Below are 7,873 nucleotides of genomic sequence, written 5' to 3' on the forward strand. Positions count from 1 at the left end.
ATATTTCTTCCCTCACTTCCTGGAACTATTATTTTTTAATCCATGCCCCCCAGCCCAGAATCCCATACCTTTCACTGCTTATGAACCCTCCCTCCTTTTGTTTAAAGTTAACACCCAAATGTATTTGGTCTCACATGCATAGTCTTACCCGAGATGATAGAAACAAAAATCAGTTTGGTGGATAAAAACTTTATCAGATGTAGTTTGACAGAAGTGTCTGTGATCTCATTAACATTCCTAGAGAGGAGGTGAAGGCATTGGACTGTGTGTGGTGCTTAATGACCCTTTGCTCTGACTTCTATTCACCAAGTAACTTTCTGATTATATTTTGGCTTCCTGGGTACATTCGCCCATAGTGAAATGGGTGAAAATATGTTAAATAAGAATTTTCTTGATAATTATATTTTTATTGTAATTTAAGAAATTTGACAATCTAGTTAAATTGAAAAGAAATAGAAGGTACAAGCCCTAAAAGGTTTCTCTCATATTTATATCTACTCTGAATAATAGCCTTTTATCAGAGATATTAAACCCTGAGATACAGAAAAGCTAGGAAACTATGGCTTCCTGCTTAGTAAACACCCCCTGAAGCACCTCTCCTTCCTCCATTCAGATTATTCATAATTTTTTGAGCCTTTGTTCTGCCCTGCTTCTAGGAGACGTGGTTAGGGAACATAGTAAACTTAGCTGTTACAGAGGGATTGCATGTCTTTTGTTTTAGATCAGTACTTCTAAACTGTTTTTCCACTTCACACCTGCACAAGATGCCATGTTGCCATCAGCAGTAGCCCTGGGTTTGAAAGCATGTGCCTGCGTGTGCACACACACACACACCTACACTCCTACACCCCTACCCCTCCTCCATGGTTCTGATCTCTGGGGAGTGATCGTTCTCCTTAACACCAATTTTGAGAATTGCTTTTTCTATCCATCTAAATTCTGTTTCAGAGACTTTGGATGTCAGCTACCTGGAAATCAGGTATTAAACTGCCTGATTTTAAGAGGTCACTTTCTCTTCTGTGATCTTCTGATCTTTATTTCTCAACATTTCTTTGTTACCTTTGTCTACTCTGCCCTTTTATGATTTCTCCTAGTTCGGTTCTGTGGAAGGAAAACTTGGTTGTTCAGTAGTTTAGAGGTTCAACTGTACCATACATGGCTTTTGGAAAATCTGTATACCCCATGCTGCCGCTTCTCCTCCACTACGCGTGCGCGCACACACAAACACAATGTCATAGCCCTTGGAATATTCTTGTATCCAAGTATGGAAGATATACATACATATGTGAATGTGAAGTAGCCAAGGATTGATTCATTTCCCAGTGCAGAGCAAGAACTTGTCAGTAGACTTATCCAGCCCCTAAAATATACTTACATTTTCTGTCCTCAAAGGACCAGAAATAAGGAATTAGAGAACATAATTTCAGACTATTGCCTAGCAAAAAATACAGTTCTTAGCCTTGAAGGGAACTCAGGATGCATTTTTATGTTTTCTTGTATTTAAGTAGAAGGATCAAGTCAAATTAAAGTACATCTCTTAACTCTTTGGTCTACTCTGTCAAGTGTTGTCTCTTAACTTTCTTCCCCCTCTTTTTTCCCAAGATTACCTTTTTCTGCTGAGATCAGCTCCCATACAGACATCATTCAGTGTCTTTATTGCTCTTTTTCAGTCAAGAAGAATATATTTTGGTTATCATTGATAATTGCATTTGCCATCAAAAGTTTTATTGGTAGTTAGCAGATATTGGAGAGACTACCTGAATCCATCAATCCCAAATTCTAGACTCTTAAAATTGTTGGTTCAGCCGTCTGCCACATTTCCTCTATTTGTTCTTTTACTTTAAGATAACATAAGCATTGATGACCCACCATTTATATTAACCACAGGAATGCTTTTGTTTGGGAATTTAAGTATGGCAGTATTGACAAAGTAGGCGAGTTCAACTGTGTCTAACCTCTGATCTAGAAAAACATCATTGAGTAAATCATTACAAATAGGGTTGTGAAACAACACATCACTCTTAAACTGTGCCTTTCAAAGTTTTTATGAATATTATCTTATCCTTTTACCACACCCTTAAGAATTAGGCATGGAGCAGAGAATAGAAAGACAAAGTGGTCAAGGTCATGCAGGCTATTTCTCTCCTGGGAGAGAAACTCAGAGCTAATCCAGGGAGTTGGAAATCCAAGTGTTTCTCTTCTACAGCCCTTCCTTCCTTTTTACTAGTTCCTGGGATCTTACTACTCTTTAGTGGTGGTGAAGTATTTCTGATTGATAAATAATTTACTTAACTATTACAGAGTTCTGTTATTGAGCAGAAGAAACATGAAATCAAACAAGCGATTTCAAAATTTGTGATGAATTATTGTACTTGTAAAGATCTTACATAGTGAGATGTGAAGGACATACCGTGATACCGACTGTAATCGCTGAACTAAAACTTAGTGCTTTCCCTTCAGTTGAGGTGAGTTGAAGGGCTGTAGGACAGAAGCTTGCCCCTCTCTGGTTTACCTCCTTACTGCCTGAGCGTATTCTGAGTCAAGGCAAATGCATATTTAGGCTCTATCAAAGCCTAAGGAAAAAATGGAATTACTAGAAGCAAAGGTAAAGACTAGCTGTTTAAAACTCAGGCAAAACTAGCCAGTTTTTTAAAACTGCACCCGTTTGTTTTTTTGTTTTTGTTTTTGTTTTTTTAGAAAACATGAAAAATTGTGATAGAATTAAAAACTCCAGGAAGTTGAGGTTAATTAAAATTTTTAAATCCTCTGAAATTAAAATTCATCTAAACTTAGAGCTTATTGAGAAAATTTCTAGAGAAAAACAAGGTAGGAAGCTTGATAATTTAGAGGTGCAGTCAAAAATGATTTTATTACTACAGTTATAAAGTTAGTTATTATAACAGGGCCATTTACTGACACTTGGACAAAGGTTAGTATTAACGTGAAGGGGTTCTCAGATCCAAGTGAAACTGCTGGTTCACTTACCTTCCAGACATCTCAGATTCAGAATCCTTTAAACACCTCAACTTAATGTGTACAGACAGAACTCCTCAGACATACATACTCCCAACACTCACCAGCCACCAGCTTCATTGCCTGTATTCCTATCTCACTAAATGATGCTGCCTGAGTCTAAAACCCAGGAAGCATCCTTAATGCTCTTTTTCTCTCCTTTTTTGCTAAGAGAAAACAGAAGAACATAAAATGTGATCCCTGCCTAGTTGCTTACATCTCAAGTAGCTCAAGCAGCTTACATCTGCTTGGAAAGCTAAGACAAAGACAAGTCAACTAAAGACACAAATTATATGATAAATGTACATGATTCCTTATGATTGCCAATGTATTTTACAAACCACTATGTAGCTTAGGAGTTCAGGAAAAGATACAGTCACTCCAAGTGGAGATGGTTTTGAAATAGCCCAGGATGTAACTGATAAAGAGGACCCTACAGCGTGCCTTGATGATCTGTGGTTCTCCAGTACATTATCCCTGATCCTCTCTTTTTTGCCAGGAAAACACACATACAAATGACCCTTTGTTGATATCTCTCTTTCAAGCAAGGTTGCTATTTGTAATTTTAATCTTTTTATCTCCTGAGCTTCCCACCAGCAATCGCTGTAAATGCCTCTTAAAATTGGTATAGCCTGTGACTGCCTCTCTGATCCTTTTCTTCAGCACCTCGATGCTATACTGCCATTCCAGGCTAGAGTTCAGTGGGTACTGATAATGTTTTTGCAGTGTGTCTTAGATTTGAAGGCACCTTCCCCTTGCCTTGGTGCTGTGAAATAGATACCTGCCTACCTACCTGTAGTTATCTGTTCTGTCTTTGGGGACTAAACAAGCCTAATTGCCACAGCCACCGTTTCAGGGCTAGTTTGATGGCCCTTTGGAAGACTTTTTTACATTAGTTGAGGTTAATAAAAATATTGAAGTACTATTATTGAGACATGGGATAGCAGCAGATCCAAGTCTCACAACCATAAAAGTAGATCTCACCTGTGGATTAATTATTACTCAGTTTTTTATTCTGGGTGGACATCACTTTTTTAAAAAGTGCTTTCTCAGTTTCCTACAGAGTACTTTGTCCTCTTGGGTACCTCTTGATTTCATTAATTTCTAAGCATATTTACTTTTGTATTGGTTTTTAATCTTCTTTGTTTGTTTTCTTATTTATTCTGAGAGAGGGAGGCAGAGAGAGAGGGGGAGAGAGAGAATCCCAAGCAGGATCCACACTGTCAGCACAGAGCCTGATGCTACACTCAAATTCACAAAACATGATACCCTGACCTGAGATGAAATTCAGAGTTGGTCACTTAACCTGAGCCATCCAGGTACCCATCTAAGCATATTGTTCACCCCAAATACTAAAGCCTACTTCCAGAGCACAACCCTAGGGATGGAGCAGTGTTGAGAAGATTTTCACCCTTTGATGATGGTTGTGCTTGTCAAGTTGAGGAGAACAGTTTATCTCCAGTTTTTCTCTGCAATAAGTTGCCATGACATTTCTTAATCTTTTTTCATAAACCTTGACCAACACTTTTTACCTTTTTTGTGTGCTGCTAAAATGCACTTAGAGTATATATTTTTATGCATTGAAAAGGCAGCGGTATCCCACTTATTTGTAGTCACCTATCTCAGTAACATCAGAAACACATCCAAAAATAAAAAAAAAAAAAAACTGAGAAATAAAGGCCTCTGAGCAGTTGAAGTTGTTAGAAAATCCATGTACTTTACTCATAAAACTATTCCTGAGAACTTCATTCTGAGCCTGTTTACTTTTACTTCAAGGACCAGTCTAGCTCTTGGGACAGGGTTCCTCTGCTGACAGGCAGAGCACTCCTGACCATAAAAGTAGGGCTTCTGGCCACAGCTACTATCTGGAAGCCAGTAAAAAGGAAGATGTTAATAACACAGATTGCCAGCGTGACTTTTTTGTAGTAAGGCAGTCAGATTTACTTAATTGAGTAGCCCCCAAAGCTATCAAGGCATTTTAGTTCAGTATAATAAAAGTAATGGCTAAACTTTAATAATAGTGCACATGATAACAACCCTGAGTCATTAAGAAAGAACAAATTGTGTTCAGAGGAGGATATAATTTTTAAAAGACTTCTATCAAAAATATTTTAAAAATTTTAAGTGTTTGGTACTTGAAGTATAAACTTTATGGAGAAAATTCACTCTAGGTTGTAAGAAAGCATTAATTCACATCTCTGAGTTATTAAAGTATGTTTACTGTGACTAGCTGACAGCAAAGGTAACTGATGACTTGGTCGTTTTTCCTTTGCACTGGTCCTAAGTGCAAGAGGGGGCACGTGCTCTATTAAGACTAAAACTGGTTGTTTTGGCCAAGGTTGCACAACTAGTTAAGTGGGAGAATACTCCCCACTGTCTCCCAGTGCTGTATCCTGTGACAACATATTCTGCCATTGGTACCACCTGCTAGACATAGCAGCAGGGTACATCCCAGAAGAGTTCTTCCAGGACCAACGTCTGTGTGAGCTACACAGCGTGCAGCTGCATGAGGAGTGTGTTAAGTTCCTGTGTACATGTCATTGTGTCTGAAAGTTTAAAATGACTTAACCGTCACTGACCCAAGGGTATCACTGGTGTCTCTCCTTTTCTAAATTCAGGAAGGAGATATTTGCAATTCTCATACAGCAGGAGGAGCTTCTTCCCGGTGACCTTTCAGATGTTGCCTTTTTGAAACTTTTACTGAAGGACAGTGTATAGGCAGGAAAATGCACATATTATAAGTATACTGCTCAGTGAGGCTCTCTCCCTGTTGCCTTTTGTCTCTTCTTTGTTAGATTTTGGCTCTGTTACCAGCACATAGTTTAAAGTTCACCATCCCCAGGATCACAGTTGGTGGGTTTGAGCCCTGTTTTGGTCTCTGTGCTGACAATTCAGAGCCTGGAGCTTGCTTCAGATTCTGTGTCTTCCTCTCTCTGCCCCTCCCGCACTCAAGTTCGCTCTCTCTCTCTCTGTGTCTCTCTCTCTTTCTCTCTCTCTCAAAAATAAATAAACATTAAAAAAAATTTTAAGTTTACCATCCCCATGCACCTGGTATAATATTTCTGAAAGAATCTTTTTTTCTTGGTTTATTCACAATTCAATGACCAGTTTCAAATTTAAAGTAGGCATCTGTTAAGACATTTTGTAGTCTTTCCAATCTATAGTCTCACGTAGGTCCTTTCAGATGCCCATGACACCACTAACTAAAACTGCTGCCTTGCTAGTTGTGAAAATAAAAACACAGTGGAATCTTTCTTCATGCAGAGTAGTTTAAACAACAGATTTGACTAATAGTTTCTTGATTTTATTCTGTTTTGTATTTAGACATGATGTTTTGGCAACTTTTTACCACCTGGTCTTAAAAATCTCCCTGAGTCCAGAAAGGGTGAGCGCCTGTTCTTTGGTGCTTGGTGTTTTGTGTGTGCTTTCTAACATCTCACAACAGTCCTTTGAAATATCAATCCTGAGTTCCAACTCAGTTTCAGATGAGGAAACCAAGGTTCAGAGAGGTTAAGTAATTTGCCTAAGATCCTGTAGCTAGTAAATGTCAGAGCTAGAAGTAGAATGTGAGTTTTTCATATTCCACAATCTGTGCTCTTTCCATTAAGAGCACACTACTTCAGAGGCCAGAGGGGTGTGAGGAAGGTGAGGAAGGTAGGAGGCCAATGTAGGCTGTCATAGGGTAAGCCCTGCTGGAAAGGCACCTCATGGCTGGGAGATAAAGTCAGAGATTGAAGAAAAGAAGAATTAGCTGGAAGAGACTATCAATAGTCTCAACGCCTGTTTGAGTTTGTTAAACTCCCCTCAGTACTTCACCAGTTTCATAGTCAGATAATAGTATCTTGAGGAATTACAGTTCAGAGAGAGAGAGAAATTGAAAAGTTGTATAAAAGTCCAGAAAATTGGAGCACTTCAACTATTTGGGCTTAGTAAAACCCAGACATCCAGAAACAGAGCAGCTCTTGAAAACACTCAGCTGTCTGAGCAGGAAATGGTTTTAGCCTGTCTTGAATCTGGTATCATCCTTGCCCGCCACCCTCCACCGGGTTAAACTCTAGAGTTGTCCTGGATAACTTAGGGAAGTGATTGACAGGGGCTGTCTGAAGTAAAATGACTTCTTGTGGAGTACTGTAAAATGCTCCTTGAAGGCTGAGGAGAACGTAGCAGGTGGGGGCTTGCCGCCTCCTTGCAGTGACAGAACCTTACAGTTTACAATGAGATTTCCTATTTCCTTGCTTAGAGCCTAGGAGCCAGCAATTGCTTGTAATTCCATCTTTCAGTGTATCTGAATTGTGAAATTATTGATCTGTATTTCTCATTGCCCTAGAAGGGAACAGAAGGATTCCTGTGTTACTGTTTGCAGAATTATGAGTCCAACCAATTAGTCATGCTGAGAAACCATGTTAAAACTATAATTTCTCTAAATATTTCCAAACCAAGATTTGCAATATAGTGTGTTGAATTTTTGTCAGTGTTGTGGACTTACAAATCAATGATTATTTCACAGGAATACCCAGGCCCAAAACAAAAGTATATGTTGACCTACTGGAATTAATAATGTGGCCAAAATTTTATTTTCCAAAAAATTCTTTTCAATGGTATTTCTTCTCTATAAGATAAAAATTACTGTGAATGCTCTCTTAAAAAGTATAAACAATGTTACTAAAATTTGAGACTCTAACAGGGCTGGCCTTCTATTTTAATTAGATAAATACCCCTCATTTATGGAATGAAATTTATGTGGGCGCTTAGAAGCAGTTTTAGAGTGTCCGTTCTCTTTACAACATGAGTAACATCTGGTGAATTTCATAGTGTGAAAATGTTCTTTGGAGAATAACCATACTAATTTCTTCTTTCTCTT

At 38.5% G+C, this 7,873-nt stretch overlaps 1 protein-coding gene across 5 annotated transcripts in view; it reads left to right on the forward strand.

The window, feature by feature from the left end:
* Positions 1–7,873, forward strand: part of LCOR (ligand dependent nuclear receptor corepressor) — a 141,506-nt gene that overhangs the window by 118,859 nt on the left and 14,774 nt on the right. The window lies entirely within an intron of this gene.

This window comes from Hyaena hyaena, unplaced genomic scaffold, assembly GCF_003009895.1.
Source record: "Hyaena hyaena isolate Hyena2069 unplaced genomic scaffold, ASM300989v1 scaffold_44, whole genome shotgun sequence".
Classification (NCBI taxonomy): Eukaryota; Metazoa; Chordata; class Mammalia; order Carnivora; family Hyaenidae; genus Hyaena; species Hyaena hyaena.